We start from the raw sequence: 19,088 nt of genomic DNA, 5'->3' as shown, positions 1-19,088 counted from the left end.
ATATTTTTGTAGTGCTCGACGAAGCCTTGCGGAGATAGTTGCATCACCATCGCCACCACACCGTTGTCCTGCCGAAACTCATCTACTACTTTGCCCGTCTTGCTGGATCAAGAAGGTGAGGACGTCACCGAGCTGAACGTGTGCTGAAAGTGGAGGTGTTGTCGATACGTCTCCGTCGTATATATAATTTTTGATTGTTCCATGCCAATATTCTACAACTTTCATATACTTTTGGCAACTTCTTATACTATTTTTGGGGACTAACATATTGATCTAGTGCCCAGTGCCAGTTCCTGTTTGTTTCATGTTTTTTGTTTTGCAGAAAATCCATATCAAACGGAGTCCAAACGGGATAAAAACAGACGGAGATTGTTTTTGGAATATATGGAAAATATGGGAAGAAAAATCCACGCGAGACGGTTCCCGAGGAGGGCACGAGGCAGGGGCGCGCACCACCCCCTAGGAGCACCCCCGACCCTCGTGCCCCCCCCGTAAGGCGGTTAATGCTATTCTTTTGCCGCAAGAAAGCTAATTTTCAGGAAAAAAATCTCGGCGAAGATTTCAGTCCAATCGGAGTTACGGATCTCCATATATATACGAAACGGTGAAAGGGCAACAGGGGAGAACGCAGAAATAGAGAGAGACAGATCCAATCTCGAAGGGGCTCTCGCCCCTCCCACGCCATGGATACCAAGGACCAGAGGGGAAACCCTTCTCCCATCTAGGGAGGAGGTCAAGGACGAAGAAGAAGAAGAAAAAGGAGGGGGGCTCTCTCCCCCTCGCTTCCGGTGGCACTGGAGTGCCACCAAGGGCCATCATCATCACCGCAATCTTCACCAACAACTTCACCGCCATCATCACCAACTCTTCCCCCCTCTATGCAGCGGTGTAACCCCTCTTTTACCTGTTGTAATCTCTACTTAAACATGGTGCTCAACGCTATATATTATTTCCCAATGATGTATGGCTATCCTATGATGTTTGAGTAGATCCGTTTTGTCCAATGGGTTAATTGATGATCGTGATTGGTTTGAGTTGCATGTTTTATTATTGGTGCTGTCCTATGGTGCTCTCTGTGTCAGGCAAGCGTGAGGGATTCCCTCTGTAGGGTTTGCAATATGTTCATGATTTGCTTATGGTGGGTGGCGTGAGTGATAGAAGCACGGACCCGAGTAAGTAGGTTGTCTGCGTATGGGATAAAGAGGACTTGATATTTTAATGCTATGGTTGGGTTTTACCTTAATGATCTTTAGTAGTTGCATATGCTTGCTAGAGTTTCAATCATAAGAGCATATGATCCAAGTAGAGAAAGTATGTTAGCTTATGCCTCTCCCTCAAATAAAATTGCAATAATGATTACCGGTCTAGTTATCGATTGCCTAGGGAAAAATAACTTTCTCGTAACAACAAGCTCTCTACTAAAACTAACTTAGTTTTGTGTTTATCTAAACAGCCCCTACTTTTTATTTACGCGCTTTTTATTATCTTGCAAACCTATCCAAAAACACCTACAAAGTACTTATAGTTTCATACTTGTTCTAGGTAAAGCGAACGTTAAGCGCGCGTAGAGTTGTATCAGTGGTCGATAGAATTTGAGGGAATATTTTTTCTACCTTTAGCTCCTCATTGGGTTCAACACTCTTACTTATCAAAAGAGGCTACACTTGATCCCCTATACTTGTGGGTTATCAAGACCTTTTTCTGGCGCCGTTGTCGGGGAGCAATAGCATGGGGTGAATATTCTCGTGTGTGCTTGTTTGCTTTATCACTAAGTAGTTTTTATTTTGTGCTCTTGTTTTCTATCTTTAGTTATGGGTAGGAAACGCAAAATACCAAAAAAATAGTTGTACCTACTGAACCAATGGTTGAAGAACCACTCAAAATCTATCACACTCCTGAAGCTTATTACTTGGATCATCTTCAATCCCTATTTGCTCGTGCTGAAACCCCAACTAGCATAGTTGAGGGCAAATCCTTAGATGAGCATGCTTGTTATGTGTGACACCATATATCTGAAAAAGGGAAACGTTTACTGGATCAAATTCATCGTTTGCAATGCCATGCTTGGAATTTATGTGAAATATATTATGTTGCTTGTTGTTCTGAAAACCCTAAGAAACACCTTCCCTACCAATGTGAGTTTATTGATAATGGAATCGTATCTTCTTATGCTAAGGGTGTTTATAATTACTATGATGTTCAACAAATTGAAGAATTTGTTGCTTTTAAGGGTGCTTATGAAATTGCTTCTTTAATTGAAAAGTATGATGCTACTCTTTACAAATCTGAAAATTTTGCCATACTTGAATATTGTTATGAGAATTATGCTTCTAATGCCTATGCTAAACCATATATTGAGGTCTCCTCCGCTGTCCAAGAAGAGACTAATATTTTGCAAGAGCCTATGGAAGAAGAAATTGATGAAACTGTGAGCTCATTGGATGAAAAATATGATGAGGAGAGCGAAGAACAAAAGGAGGAAGAGTGGATTAGCTACCCGTGCCCACCTTCTAATGAGAGTAACTCTTCAACTCATACATTGTTTAATTTCCTTTCGTGCTTACCAAAGGATGATTGCTATGATGATTGTCATGACCCCGTTGATTCTCTAGAAATATCCCTTTTTGATGATGCTTGCTATGCTTGTGGCCAAGATGCCAATATGAATTTATGCTTATGGAGATGAACTTGCTATAGTTCCTTATGTTAAGCATGAAATTGTTGCTATTGCACCCACGCATGATAGTCCTATTATCTTTTTGAATTCTCCCAACTACACTATATCAGAGAAGTTTGCACTTATTAAGGATTATATTGATGGGTTGCCTTTTACTGTTACACATGATGATTTTGATGAATATAATATGCATGTGCTTGCTGCTCCTACTTGCAATTATTATGAGAGAGGAACTATATCTCCACCTCTCTATGTTTCCAACATGATAAAATTGCAAGAAACTGTTTATACTATGCATTGTCCTTTACTGTGTGTGCATGAATTGTTCTTTTATGACATGCCGATGCATAGGAAGAGAGTTAGACTTCGTCATTACATGATATATGTTACTCTGTGCTCACTACTAAATTACAAATCATTGCTAATTAGAATTGGCTTTGATATACCTTGGGATCCGGGTGGATCCATTACTTGAGCACTATATGCCTAGCTTAATGGCTTTAAAGAAAGCGCTGCCAGGGAGACAAACCGGAAGTTTTAGAGAGTCATTTATTTCTGTTATGTGCTTTAATAAGGTTTAAAAATAAAAATGATGTGCCAAGATTTGCCTTTAGGATGTTTACTTTGCTTGTTGGTTTGTATGGTGTAGGACAGAAACTTTGGTTGTAATGCGCGATTTTACATTTTTTTACTGGAACGTCAAATGGTTCTGATTCTTTTGGAACTGTCTTTATATACAAATTTTTTATTTTTTCTAATTTTGGTAGAATTTTTGGAGTACCAGAGGTATGGTGAATTTTCATATTATTACATATTGTTCTGTTTTAGACAGATTCTGTTTTTGATGCATAGTTTGCTTGTTTTGATGAAACTATCGATTTATATCAGTGGATTAAGCCATGAAAAAGTTATATTACAGTAGCTACAATGCCAAAACAAAACATGAATTGGTTTGCAACAGTACTTAGAGTAGTGATTTGCTTTATTATACTAATGGATCTTACCGAGTTTTCTGTTGAAGTTTTGTGTGGATGAAGTGTTTGATGATCGAGAAGGTCTCGCTATGAGAAGAAGGAAGAGAGGCAAGAGCTCAAGCTTGGGGATGCCCAAGGCACCCCAAGTATATATTCAAGGAGACTCAAGCGTCTAAGCTTGGGGATGCCCCGGAAGGCATCCCCTCTTTCTTCAACAAGTGTCGGTATGTTTTCGGATTCGTTTCGTTCATGCGATATGTGCAATCTTGGAGCGTCTTTTGCATTTAGTTTTCATTTTTATTTTATGCACCATGCTGGTATGACATAGTCCATGGTTGATTTATAGAATGCTCTTTGCACTTCACTTATATCTTTTGTGTATGGCTTTATAGAATGCTTCATGTCCTTCGCTTATATCATTTGAAGTTTGGATTGGTTGTTTCTCTTTACATAGAAAACCGCCATTTGTAGAATGCTCTTTTGCTTCACTTATATTTGTTAGAGCATGGGCATATCTTTTGTAGAAAGAATTAAACTCTATTGCTTCACTTATATCTATTTAGAGAGATGACAGGCATTGGTCATTCACATGGTTAGTCACAAAATCCTACATAAAACTTGTAGATCATTGAATATGATATGTTTGATTCCTTGCAATAGTTTTGCGATATAAAGATGGTGATATTAGAATCATGCTAGTGGGTAGTTGTGGATTGTAGAAATACTTGTGTTGAAGTTTGTGATTCTCGTAGCATGCACGTATGGTGAACCGTTATGTGATGAAGTCGGAGCATGATTTATTTATTTATTGTCTTCCATATGAGTGGCGGTCGGGGACGAGCGATGGTCTTTTCCTATGAATCTATCCCCCTAGGAGCATGCGCGTAGTACTTTGTTTCGATAGCTAATAGACTTTTGCAATAAGTATGTGAGTTCTTTATGACTAATGTTGAGTCCATGGATTATACGCACTCTCACCCTTCCACCATTGCTAGCCTCTCTAGTACCGCGCAACTTTCGCCGGTACCATAAACCCACCATATACCTTCCTCAAAACAGCCACCATACCTACCTATCATGGCATTTCCATAGCCATTCTGAGATATATTGCCATGCAACTTCCATCATCATCATATACATGACTTGAGCATTCATTGTCATATTACTTTGCATGCTCGTAAGATAGCTAGCATTATGTTTTCATGGCTTGTCCGTTTTTTTATGTCATTGCTACGCTAGATCATTGCACATCCTGGTACACCGCCGGAGGCATTCATATTGTCGGCGTTCTGGGAACGGGGGTCCCCGGACTTTCCTGCCTGCGGCCTGTGGCGTGGCTCAAGTGGGGGCCCAGCGCGGCCCATCTTCATCAGCTCAAGCTCAAGACCCTCGCGAGGGGCCAAGCCTCGCAGGGCGGACGACAGAAAGCTTCCTCGGAGGCAACCTCATCAGGAAGGCTTGCGAGGAGGCGGAGAGATCAAGGCAGGGGTACCTTGCGAGGAGCCCGTGACGCAAGCCATGACGATCGAGACCAGGCGGGCGCCGGCCTGCGTAGTGTCCTTGTTTCCCCTTTGGTGCAAAGGGGGCAAGCACAGGCCAAGGCATCGGGCAAAGGTTACCATTTCGGTGCAACGGGACCAAGACCAGCAGAGCGGCAGGACGGAGGTCTCTGTGGAGCCCAAGATGGCGTCATCATCAGAGCTTTTGGCAACCGAAGACCACCTTTGGTCAGGATAACTTGTACTAGATGTTCCCCTTCAAAATGGCCAATTGTTGGCGCCCTTCCCGCTCATTATTTGGGGAGAGGCCCAGGGCCCCTATAAATAGAGCTAGCCACTATAGAAGGAAGGAGACACCCAGGGGGATAAAAGAGAGACGGCTAGAGATCTGATAGAACCCTAGCAGAGAGAGAAAGAGGCAACTGAACTCGCCCCAGCAGTTCATCGCACCAGCCCAAGAACACCTCTCGCGAGGCTGTTCTTCCCTTGTACTGTTCATCATCAGCCCCCGAGACAATCCACCACACCACACACTGGAGTAGGGTATTATACCACAACGGTGGCCCGAACTAGTATAAATCTCATGTCCCTTGTGTTGTTCGTTGTTTCCAGCTTAGATCACGCGAGGAGATTGGACGTAGATCAGTAGGGGAGAGATCTCCGTGCGCACCCCAGTGTTCGAACCTCAAGGGTCTGCTGGAACCCGAAATCCGACATTTGGCACGCCAGGTAGGGGTGCGCCGGAATCTTTCTTCCGTTGTTTGCGTGTGATCTTCCGTCTTGTCCATGGCTGACACTCGTCGGGCTCGCGCTGAGCGCCGGGCTGCTCTCGCCGCCCGCGTCGCCCAGACGACGCCCGTCGGCGGACGCCCTCGTCGTTCCCCGTCGCCTGCCGCCAACGCCGCCACCGGCCTGGCGGGGAATGAGCAGCAGGCCTCGTCCCAGCATCCTTCGGTACGGCGGGAGGTCCGCACCGCCACACCTTCGCTGACTCCAGCCGCTTCGTCCCCCACGGACGCGCACGCCGCGCTGCTCCTGGCAAGAGAGCTCTTGCACTACCGCCCGTTCGACGACCTCTACGAAGACTGGCTCGCCCGCATCACCGAGCTCATCAGCACCGCAGGGGGCTCCCCCTTGCCGTCCTTCTCGCTGCCTTGCCCTCCATTCCGCGCATGAGGCGAGGATCAGGAGGTGCCTCCACCACCTCCTCCCCAAGAAGGCGCCCTGGCTCCAAGGCGCGCAGCCCCAAGGCGAGACCCTCCGCGCCCGGTGCCTGCGCAGCAAGATGGAGCTGCCAAGAGATCCCTCGTCCCCAGGAAGTTGCTCACGCGCTCCCAGCGCCGGCGCACCAAGATCGCGTCCCTGCACCTCCACGCCAAGACCCCGCGCTGCTCCAAGCGGCAGCGCGCGGTAATCCCCAGGAGCAAGGCCAGTACCAGCAAAAGGGACCGGTGGCCACAACAGGCTGTCGTGCCCTCACCCCCGAGCTACGCGGCGTCGCATGGCTAGGCAAGTTCAAGCCTGACCTGCCCCCTCGCTACGATGGCACGGCGGACCCTGCGGAGTTCCTGCAGCTCTATGAGCTATGCATCGAAGCCGCCAATGGAGATGAAAGGGTCATGGCGAACGGGTTCCCCATGGCGCTCAAGGACAGGGCCCGCACCTGGCTCCTGAACCTGGCTCCTGGCAAAATCTCCTCCTGGGACGAGATGCGCACTCGCTTCATCGCCAACTTCCAGAGCACTCACGACCGGCCCCCGGATGTGAGCGATCTGCGCCGCATCAAGCAGCAGCAAGGGGAAACCCTGCAAAAATACATCCAGTGCTTCAACAACGCTCACCTCAAGATCCCCAAGGTGACTGAAGAAGCCATCATCTCGGCCTTCTCGGATGGCGTACACGACATCAAGATGAAGGAGGAGCTAGCAATCCATGAAGACCTGTGCACATCCCTGGAGCTGTTCAACTTGGCGACCAAGTGCGCCAGGGCTGAGGAAGGGCGCCTTTCCCTCCTCGAACTCCCGGCTGCCGACCCAGAAGAGAAGAAGCCCAAGGCCAAGGACGTGAAGCGCAAGGGGGCTGCCGTGCTTGCAGTCGAACCAGACACCAAGCGTGGCAGGGATCAGCCTGAGTCATCCAAGGGCAGTCGGTACTGCGTGTACCACGACCTCCACACCCACAACACCAACGAATGTCAAGAGCTCAGGGCCATGAGAGATGGACGTGTCGGCCGACGCCCCGAGCGCAATGACAGGGGCTATGGCCGAGGAGGAGGAAGAGGTGGCGGACGATGGGAAGACCGTGGCCCTCGCCAAGGGTTGCGCGACCGACCTCGCGAGGATCGCTGGCAGGACCAGCCTCGCGAGGGAGGCTGGAGAGATCAGCCTCGTGAGGATCGCCCGCACGGCAACGCAGGCCTTACTCCTCTGCCGCCACCGCCAAGGAGGAACGAAGACCAACATCAAGACGAGGGAGCTATGGGCTTCCAGGAGCCGCGCGCGATCGCTTGCATCTTGGGTGGCGTGTAGGCCCCAGCCTCATAGCGCATCTTCAAGAAGTTTGCTCGCGAGGTGAATGCAGTCCTCCCCAAGCTTGAGGCCACGCGCCCTCTCAGGTGGTCCGCGTGCGCTATCACGTTCAGCTCAGCGGATCAGCTCAAGTTCGCGGCAACGGCCGGGGTCCTCCCGATGCTTTGCTCCCCAGTCATCAGCAACGTGTAGGTCACCAGGACCCTCATTGACGATGGAGCAGGACTCAACGTCCTGTCCGTCGAGATGTTCGACAATCTCCAAGTGTCGTATGATCAGCTTCAGCAAACCAAGCCATTCTCAGGAGTCACTGATGGTTCCACTGTTCCAATAGGGCAGGTTCGCCTTCCATTCACCTTCGGGCGGCACAACAACTACCACACCGAGCTCATCGACTTCGACGTCGCCCACATCCGTCTGCCATACAACGCCATCCTCGGGTACCCAGCCCTGGCCAAGTTCATGGCAATGACTCACCATGGATACAATGTCCTCAAGATGCCAGGAAGCGGTGGAGTCATCACCGTACCCTGTGAAGAAAGGGACGCAGTGTGTTCACTTGAGCGCGTGTTCCAAGCCGCAGCAATCGAAGACCCGAACTGCAGGAACCGAACACTTCCCGAGGCGACCCTTAAGAAGAAGAAGGTTTCGCCTGGCCCAAGCCACAAGGAGGCAGGCGCCTCCGGAGGTGTTGCGTCAGGATCTGTGCCTAATCAGGGAGTGCCACCCTCCCTCGCATAGGAAGGCGCGCCCGGCGCCCTCCTCAGGCAGGGCTCGGGGGCTCTTTCTTGGGGAGTCACCGACTTTGCCAACGTCACGAGGGAGGCGCTCGGGCACCACTTGGAGGGGTGCTTCCAGGCACATTTCCCTCCAGAAGGTACAAGGCAAGGAAGACCAAACCCACAAGAGTTCATCGCAAGGAGCACCCAAGAGCTACAGGAGTCGAGAATCATGCGCGGCAGCCGCCGCTTGCCCACCGTGGCCCCACATCCAGGCAAGGATGGTGGGCTGTGCATCTGCGTCGACGTGCCAGGGCTCAATCGAGCCGCGTCTCAGGAGCGCCTCTGGCCTTTGCGCGTGGGGCGTTGTGAGGGTCCACCTCACAGCTACGTTCGCATGCCTTTCGGCCTGCCAGACACGGTCGTCGCTCATCAGCGCCTGCTGAGGAGCATTCTGGAGGCTTAGGAGGTCAGGCATTGTGCGGTCCTGGCGGAGATGGAGATGGCCCTCGGAGACTCGCATGTGCCCCCGGAGCCTCCCGAGGCTCCTAGGCCTGGGGGCTCGTGAGGGTCGACGCCTTCATCGCGCATCGCCCGCTTCTTCAACACCACTCCATCTTCAATGACACCAGGTGACATCTTTCTAAGTTCCGTTTTTAGCTGGGAGTGCCCACAGGGCCGCATCATTCCCAGGTCGCGTGGGTCCGTCCCTGCGGCATGTATCCATTTTGCTTATGCTCTTTACTTACCTTGTTGGGGGCGCCCCTCGGGCTGCATCATCCCCGAGCTGTTCGGGCCTGGCCCAGCGGCGTTTGCTTTTCCCGCGTCTACTTAAAATGAATTTGCTCTTTCGTGCTTAATTGTCACCTGCTGCTTATCGCGGACTTCTCCGCTTTCATGCAAAGCGCTTGCACGTTAAAATGGGGGGTACCTGAGCATCACGACTCATGGGATCCTACTGGCTCTCCAGCCCTCACCCCCTGGCCTTGACCCACGGCATCGCGACCTGTCATACTAGCGGCGGCTGAGCTCGCTCAAGGGCCGGGACCTGAGGACGTAGAGCATTTGCATTCTAACCACCCTACAGGAACACACCATTGATAAAGGCCCAGAGCCAGGCGCAACCCGCCTCGAGGTAGGGCCTCGTGAGTCCCGCGCTTGCTCATGAGTGCCCAGATACACCTCTCCTAGCCCTACCGTGCCGACCACATGTCAGGGCGGGGCTGTACACGCCCCGGGGGGCTCCTCCCGGAGGGAGCCCCCTCCCACGTACCAGTGGAAGCACCATGCTCCGCGCTGGCTGACGACACTGCCGAGGAGCGGCTATGCCCGTACACATACGGAAGCGTTATGCTCCGTGCTGGTGATAAAAAACTGAGGGCGGCCCGCGGCGTACCAACCTCAGGGAGCCCGGAGCTCAGTGTCCGGCACCATTGCAACGCCTCCCCTCGGGAGCGCCGCGCGAGGGGGCTGGACACGGGGGCTACGCCCGGGCCTCGCCCGAGCGCACGCCACCCAGCTAGGTCCCTCGGACCTGGTCGTCACGCGCCCCTCCCCGAGTGGAGCCAAGGTACGGAAACCTGTTTGAACGTCAAGGGGGACTCGTAAGCATCGTGACTCAGGAGCCTAACTTGCCCCGTAGCCCCTCACTCCTTAGTCCCGTCCTGGTTTCCAGTCGAGGCTAACACTGGGTGAGATATGCGCGGGGCCAGGCCCTGCCGGGGCAGAACGATCAATCCACTCCTCGTTCCCCCCTTTCCTACTTGTTGCTTGCGCGTCAAGGGGGACTCCTGAGCATCGCGACTCAGGAGCCTAACTTGCCACGTAGCCCCTCACTCCTTAGTCCCGTCCTGGTTTCCGGTCGGGGCTAACGCTGGGTGAGGTATGTGCGGGGCCGGGCCCTGCCGACATAGAGTGCGAGCAAGTAGGGGAGAAAAATGCAAATTCCAGGAAATTGAAAGCAAATATTACAAGCCATAGATTGTTTCACGATGTCAAACACAAGTTTAAACGCCTCCGCGAGGCATGGTGCATGTTGCAGGAATAAAAATAGGACAGAAGCCACGAAGGGATCACTCTCCAGTGGCGCTGCTGCCTGTGGTGGAGTCGCGCTGGGAAACCCCGCCTCCTGGGGCCGCGGAACTAGCGGCACCGCGCCCGGGCAAGACGCTGAAGGCGCGGAACCTCCCCAGCAAAGCTTTGGCTCGGCCTTTCACGGCCTCAGCGGTAGCGGCGAGAAGGTCGCCGCTCACGGGTTCCAGCAGGCTATTGAAGTCGACGTCGGGGTCGCGTAGGTAGACGTGGCTGAGGACATGCGTCAATGCCGCAGAAGACAGGCCATGCGCCTCGGCCTTAGCCGTGGGGCCAAGGCCGTCTACGACATCTTCAAGCGCATGGACCAGGAAGGGAAGCACCTCGGCGGGGCCATCCTTCGCACCGGCCAGCGGCTCCTCCAAGCCGCTCTCGTAAAGCGTCTTCAGCGCAAGCACGAGCCCTCTTCTCCATCTTCGCGAAGGCCACCCGATCCTCCTCCAGGACCTTCGCCTTGGCGTCTAGCTCGGTCCTCTCCGCCTTCAGCGACCGCTCTAGCGTCTCCAACTGGCCGTGGCGGTCATCAACTTGACGTCCTGGTCCTTGACGGCAGCCTCCCTAGCCTTCATCTCCTTCTCTTTCTCCTGGCGGCCGTGGACCTCCTTGGCGAGCTCGTCGTGCAGGCCTTGCAGCTCGGTCTACAGCGCCTCGCAGCGAGCCTTGGCAGCCTCAGCGTCGCCCAGGGCAGCATCGCGAGCGGCCTTGGCTTGATTGGCGGCCTGCTTCTCCCCATCGGAGGCTGCCACGGCCTGGCTCAGCGCCGCTCGGACGGAGGCAGCGGAACGGGCCCAGCCAGAAGCTAGCTCCAGGCGCCCGGCCACTAGGCGAGGGTCCGCGCTCAGAAGATCCTCCCGCAGCTGGCTCAGCTCGCTGGCGACCTGGTCGAAGACGGTGATAGAGGAAACAGAAGAAGCGGGAACCGGCGGAGCGGGCGAAGAAGACGGCAGCGTGATCACGGCTTGGCAGGAAGGAACCCCCTGGGCCTTGGCTGCCCCGGTTGCAGCATCGAGCGCAGTCAACTCCAGGGTCAGCGGGGCCACGGGGGCTGACTCCTCGCCAAGGCGTCCCAGTCGGACTCGCGAGGACGACCGGGCAGGGGAAGCGCGAGCCGCGCCGTCTTTCCCCTCAGTGGACGAAGGCGCCATCCCGGCAGGTGGACTCGCCCCAAGCGGGGCCGCAGAAGCCCCTTTCAACCTCTTCGCCGCAGGCGCCAGCCTGACAAAAGAATATGGACGTCAAGCCTCGGCGGCAGAAACCTAGTGAAGCACGAATCGAGCACTTACTGGTCGTCGCTCGCGGACCCGAGCAACCTCCGGCCAAACTTGAAGCCCGAGAGCCTGCAGCTGGGGTCAGCCTCGGGAGGCCCGGAAGCAGAGGGCACGTCAGGAGGGGTGGAGCTGGCCTCAGACCGCCCAGGGACCAGAGCGGACCCTGGGGGCACCAGCCCCGACCTGCCCTTCCTTGTGACAAAGGGGGAGCCCTCCCCTTCTCGCCTGGCGCCGGCCTCGTCATCGTCCGGCATGGAGCGGAGGGCCTGGGACCTGCGCCGAGGGAAAGACTCCCTCGACTCCTCACCAGTCGCCGCAGAGTCAGACTCTTCCTCCTCCGCCTCTTCTTCCCCCTCGCTCCCGCTAGAGCTGTCGGAGGACACGTTCACCATCGCCAGCGCCGCAAGACCCTCGGGAGCTTCCGCGGGCACCAGTCCCTCACCATTGAAGGTGGGCATGGCATTCACCACCTGCTCCCAGTCGTCACGAAGGAACAGGGGGACGGGGGCGCCCACCGGCTTCGCCACGTCTCCCCCAACCAAGGAATGGAGGGCCGCGACCAGATTCTCATCGGTCAGGGCCTCAGAGCTTAGGCGCAAGGCGGCGTCCGCTTCCCCAAGCCTCTACAATGGGAGGGAGTGCCCCTGGAGTGGAGCCACCCGGTGCTCCAAGAACTCCCTCAGGAGCGTGGCCCCGGTCAGCTTCGCCGTCCCCAAGTTGCTCGGCCTTAGGTCCACATTCATCCTCTTCACCACCGCCCACGCACGGGGGTCGACGAGCTCCGCGCGAGACCACGCGTTGACAGCCTTGGGCTGCCCCGTAGGCAACACTAGACGGGGGTGGAGGCGCCCGATGTCCACCATGACTCACTTGCTCTGGAAGCCTTCGATTCTCTTCCCAGGCTTCGAGATGGCATTGGAATTGGAGTATGCGATGAAGCTCGCACACGCGGAGACATGGCCACCAGAAACCCGGAGGGAAAAATAGTGACGCAACAAGGCCACCGAGGGCTTTACCCCGACATGAGCCTCACAGTTGTAAGCAAAAAATCGCCAGGAGAAGAACAGAGTTGGGGTGGAGATGCAGAGCCTGCAAGTTGTACTGGCGGAGAACAGCAAAGAAGAACTCAGAGAAAGGAGGCACCAGACCGGCGACGATGGCGCTCACAAAGAGCGGATAGAAGGTGCTCCCCCTGCCATCAGGTTGGTCGGAGCCGGCCTTGAGCACAGTCGCCCCCTTGCTGCCCTGCGCCACCGTCATCAGGCGCGTGAGGGCGAGGTTCTTCTCCGGCAGGTTCAGGTAATCCAGAGCCGGCGATTACCAGGCCTCGGTCGCGGACTTGCGAGGTGCCATGGCGTGCCGAACGAGAAGGATTGAGACAGATCTGGAGGATTTCGGAAGCAAGAAGGAGGAGAGCGAGATAGGGGATCTAGAGCGAGGCGAACGAGAACAAAGCAAGTAAGTCTGGCCCGGGCACCTCTTTGTCAGATGGACAGTTGCCGAAGCGTCATGGGAAGCGTAGACGCCCACGTCCAATCAATCGCCACGCGGCGCCCAAGGCCGCAGGATGTTGGGGCCCGCGGCACTTCGTGCTTGCCCCTTCGCTTCCCTGCTAGGCCAAGCCCGGGCACGCCTTGGGCCCGGGGGCTACTGTCGGTGTTCTGGGAACGGGGCTCCCCAGACTTGCCTGCCTGCGGCCTGCGGCGTGGCTCAAGTGGGGGCCCAGCGTGGCCCATCTTCATCAACTCAAGCTCAAGACCCTCGCGAGGGGCCAAGCCTCGTGGGGCGGACGACAGAAAGCTTCCTCAGAGGCAACTTCATCAGGCAGGCTCGCGAGGAGGCGGAGAGATCAAGGCAGGGGTACCTCGCGAGGAGCCCGCGACGCAAGCCATGACGATCGAGACCAGGCGAGCGCCGGCCTGCGCAGTGTCCTTGTTTCCCCTTTGGTGCAAAGGGGGCAAGAACAGGCCAAGGCATCGGGCAAAGGTTACCATTCCGGTGCAACGAGACCAAGACCAGCAGAGCGGCAGGACGGAGGTCACCGTGGAGCCCAAGACGGTGTCATCACCAGAGCTTTTGGCAGCCGAAGACCACCTTTGGTCAGGATAACTTGTACTAGATGTTCCCCTTCAAAATGGCCAATTGTTGGCACCCTTCCCACTCATTATTTAGGGAGAGGCCCAGGGCCGCTATAAATAGAGCTAGCCACCACGGAAGGAAGGAGACACCCAGGGGGGTAAACGAGAGACGACTAGATCTGATAGAACCCTAGCAGAGAGAGAAAGAGGTGACTGAACTCGCCCCAGCAGTTCATACCACCAACCCAAGAACACCTCTCGCGAGGCTGTGCTTCCCTTGTACTATTCCTCATCAGCCCCCGAGGCAATCCACCACACCACACACTGGAGTAGGGTATTACACCACAACGGTGGCCCAAACCAGTATAAATCTCGTGTCCCTTGTGTTGTTCGTTGTTTCCATCTTAGATCATGTGGGGAGATTGGACGTAGATCGGTAGGGGAGAGATCTCCGCACGCACCCCAGTGTTCGAACCTCAAGGGTCTGCCGGAACCCGAAATCCGACACATATAGAGTCATATCTTTGTTCTAGATATCGAGTTGTAATATTGAGTTGTAAGTAAATAAAGTGTGATGATCATCATTATTAGAACATTGCCCCAGTGAGGAAAGGATGATGGAGACTATGATTCCCCCACAAGTCGGGACGAGACTCCGGACTTTAAAAATAAATAAAAGAGGCCAAAGAAGCCCAAATAAAAAAAAGGCCAAAGAAGCCCACCAAAAAAAGAAAAAAAGGAAAAAAGAAGAAAAAAATGAGAGAAAAAGAGGGAAGGGGCAATGTTACTATCATTTTACCACACTTGTGCTTCATAGTAGCACCATGTTCTACATATAGAGAGACTCTTGAGTTATCACTTTCATATACTAGTGGGAATTTTCATTATAGAACTTGGCTTGTATATTCCGATGATGGGCTTCCTCAAAATCCGAGGTCTTCATGAGCAAGCAAGTTGGATGCACACCCACTTAGTTTTCAGTCTGAGCTTTCATACACTTATAGCTCTTAGTGCATCCGTTGCATGGCAATCCCTACTCACTCACATTGATATCTATTGATGGGCATCTCCATAGCCCGTTGATACGCCTAGTTGATGTGAGACTATCTTCTCCTTTTTGTCTTCTCCACAACCACCATTCTATTCCACCTATAGTGCTATGTCCATGGCTCACGCTCATGTATTGCGTGAAAGTTGAAAAGGTTTGAGAACGTCAAAAGTATGAAACAATTGCTTGGCCTGTCATTGGGGTTGTGCATGATTTGAATATTTTGTGTGGTGAAGATGGAGCATAGCCAGACTATATGATTTTTTAGGGATAAATTTCTTTGGCCATGTTATTTTGAAAAGACATGATTGCTTTATTAGTAGGCTTGAAGTATTTTTGTTTTTTATGTCAAATGATAGACTATTGCTTTGAACCACTCATATCTTAATATTCATGCCATGATTAGATATGTGATCAAGATTATGTTAGGTAGCATTCCACATCAAAAATTATCTTTTTTATCATTTACCTACTCGAGGACGAGTAGGAATTAAGCTTGGGGATGCTGATACGTCTCCATCGTATCTATAATTTTTGATTGTTCCATGCCAATATTCTACAACTTTCATGTACTTTTGGCAACTTTTTATACTATTTTTGGGGACTAACATATTGATCCAGTGCACAGTGCCAGTTCCTGTTTGTTGCATGTTTTTTGTTTTGCAGAAAATCCATATCAAACAAAGTCCAAACGGGATAAAAATGGACGGAGATTATTTTTGGAATATATGGAAAATATGGGAAGAAAAATCCATGTGAGACGGTTCCCGAGGGGGGCACGAGGCAGGGGGCGCGCCCCACCGCCCTGGGCGCGCCCCTGACCCTCGTGGCCCCCCATAAGGCGGTTAATGCTATTATTTTGCTGCAAGAAAGCTAATTTTCAGGAAAAAAAATCTCGGCAAAGATTTTAGTCCAATCGGAGTTACGGATCTCCATATATATACGAAACGGTGAAAGGGCAGCAGGGAGAACGCAGAAATAGAGAGAGACAGAGAGATAGATCCAATCTCGAAGGGGCTCTCGCCCCTCCCACGCCATAGAGACCAAGGACCAGAGGGGAAACCCTTCTCCCATCTAGGGAGGAGGTCAAGGAAGAAGAAGAAGGAGGGGCTCTCTCTCCCCCTCGCTTCCGGTGGCGCCGGAGTGCCACCGGGTGCCATCATCATCACCGCAATCTTCACCAACAACTTCACCGCCATCATCACCGAATCTTCCCCCCTCTATGCAGAGGTGTAACCTGTCTTTTACCCGTTGTAATCTCTACTTAAACATGGTAGCCGCCGGCCACTTGGGGAGCCCTAGGGGCTGCCTCCCCTCCCCCTCCACCTATATATATGAGACGAGGGAGTGGGGCTACACACACCACGATTCCCTAGCCGTGAGCGACGCCCCTCTCCCTCTAGTTCATCCTTAGTCATATTTTCGTAGTGCTCGACAAAGCCTTGCGGAGATAGTTGCATCACCATCGCCACCACACTGTTGTCCTGCCGAAACTCATCTACTACTTTGCCTGTCTTGCTGGATCAAGAAGGTGAGGACGTCACCGAGCTGAACGTGTGCTGAAAGTGGAGGTGTTGTCGATACGTCTCCGTCGTATATATAATTTTTTATTGTTCCATGCCAATATTCTACAACTTTCATATACTTTTGGCAACTTCTTATACTATTTTTGGGGACTAACATATTGATCTAGTGCCAGTGCCAGTGCCAGTTCCTGTTTGTTGCATGTTTTTTGTTTTGCAAAAAATCCATATCAAACGGAGTCCAAACGGGATAAAAACGGACAGAGATTGTTTTTGGAATATATGGAAAATATGGGAAGAAAAATCCACGCGAGACGGTTCCCGAGGGCGGCACGAGGTAGGGGGCGCGCACCACCCCCCTAGGAGCGCCCCCGACCATCGTGCCCCCCCGTAAGGCGGTTAATGCTATTCTTTTGCCGCAAGAAAGCTAATTTTCTGGAAAAAATCTCGGCGAAGATTTCTGTCCAATCGGAGTTACGGATCTCCATATATATACGAAATGGTGAAAGGGCGGCAGGGGAGAACGTAGAAACAGAGAGAGACAGATCCAATCTCGAAGGGGCTCTCGCCCCTCCCACGCCATGGAGACCAAGGACCAGAGGGGAAACCCTTATCCCATCTAGGGAGGAGGTCAAGGACGAAGAAGAAGAAGAAGAAGAAGAAGAAGAAGAAGAAGAATAAGAAGAAGAAGAAAAAGGAGGGGGGCTCTCTCCCCCTCGCTTCCGGTGGCGCGGGAGTGCCACCAAGGGCCATCATCATCACCGCAATCTTCACCAACAACTTCACCGCCATCATCACCAACTCTTCCCCCCTCTATGCAGTGGTGTAACCCCTCTTTTTCCTGTTGTAATCTCTACTTAAACATGGTGCTCAACGCTATATATTATTTCCCAATGATGTATGGCTATCCTATGATGTTTGAGTAGATCCGTTTTGTCCAATGGGTTAATTGATGATCGTGATTGGTTTGAGTTGCATGTTTCATTATTGGTGCTATCCTATGGTGCTCTCCGTGTCGTGCAAGTGTGAGGGATTCCCGTTGTAGGGTTTGCAATATGTTCATTGCTTATGGTGGGTGGCGTGAGTGGCAGAAGCACAGACCCGAGTAAGTAGGTTGTTTGCGTATGGGATAAAGAAGACTTGATACTTTAATGCTATGGTTGGGTTTTACCTTAATGATCTTTAGTAGTTGCGGATGCTTGCTAGAGTTCCAATCATAAGTGCATATGATCCAAGTAGAGAAAGTATGTTAGCTTATGCCTCTCCCTCAAATAACATTGCAATAATGATTACCGGTCTAGTTATCGATTGCCTAGGGACAAATAACTTTCTCGTAACAACAAGCTCTCTACTAAAACTAACTTAGTTTTGTCTTTATCTAAACATCCCCTACTTTTTATTTAAGCACTTTTTATTATCTTGCAAACCTATCCAAAAACACCTACAAAGTACTTCTAGTTTCATACTTGTTCTAGGTAAAGCGAAAGTTAAGCGTGCGTAGAGTTGTATCGGTGGTCGATAGAACTTGAGGGAATATTTGTTCTACCTTTAGCTCCTCATTGGGTTCGACACTCTTACTTGTCGAAAGAGGCTACAATTGATCACCTATACTTGTGGGTTATCAGTTGTACGTTCGGTACTTGATCGGTTGGATCGCGAAGAAGTTCGACTACATCATGCACGTTAATAAATGCTTCTGCTTATGGTCTACGAGGGTACGTAGACACACTCTCCCCTCTCATTGATATGCATCTCCATGGATAGATCTTGCATGTGCGTAGAATTTTTTTGGTTTTCCATGCAACGTTTCCAAACAATTTCATACATGACGATGGGGAGGAAGGTGGAGGCTTTGCGCGATGATGTCGAAAGTGGAGGTTGTGAGCTATTCCTCGATTGGGATAACCTTGTTATAGACATGGGTGGAAAGTAGTGGAGAAGCGTTTGTTGGCACATTTATTAGTTCCATAGCATTTTTCGTCTCCTCTAATGACATCGACAGAAGATAGGCCACATGGGAGGCTGAGGGGGAGGTGAAACTTGTTGGGGAACGTAGCATGCAATTTCAAAAAAATTCCTACGATCATGCAAGATATATCTAGGAGATTCATAGCAACGAGAGGGGGAGAGTGTGTCCATGTACCCTCATAGACCGAAAGTGGAAGTGTTAGCTTAACGCAGTTGATGTAGTCAAACGTCTTCTCATCTCAACCGTTCAAGTACTGAACGTGCGACACCTCCGAGTTCTGCACACGTTCAGCTCGATGACATACCTCGAACTCTTGATCCAGCAAAGTGTCGAGGGAGAGTTTCATCAGCACAACGGCATGGTGACGGTGATGGTGAAGTGATCTGCGCAGGGCTTCGCCTAAGCACTATGACAATACGACCAGAGGTGTAAACTGTGGAGGGGGCGCCGCACACGGCTAGGAATCAATGTTGTGTGTTCTAGCGGTGCCCCCCCCCACATATATATAGGTGGGAGAGGGAGAGCGGCTGCAAGGGGCGCCCCAAGTAGGAGTAATCCTACTGGGGTGCCTCCTCCAAGTCGACCTCCCCCTTCCATATCCATCGGAGGTGGAAGGAAAGAGAGGGGGAAGGGAAGGAAAGAGGGAGGCCGAATCCTCCCCTTTCCTTCTCCCTTCCCTTCTTTTCCTTCTCCTCCTATTCAGCCTATAGTGGG

The sequence above is a fragment of the Triticum urartu genome, chromosome 5, assembly GCF_003073215.2.
Source record: "Triticum urartu cultivar G1812 chromosome 5, Tu2.1, whole genome shotgun sequence".
NCBI lineage: Eukaryota > Viridiplantae > Streptophyta > Magnoliopsida > Poales > Poaceae > Triticum > Triticum urartu.
Note: the sequence above shows the minus strand (reverse complement) of the source record.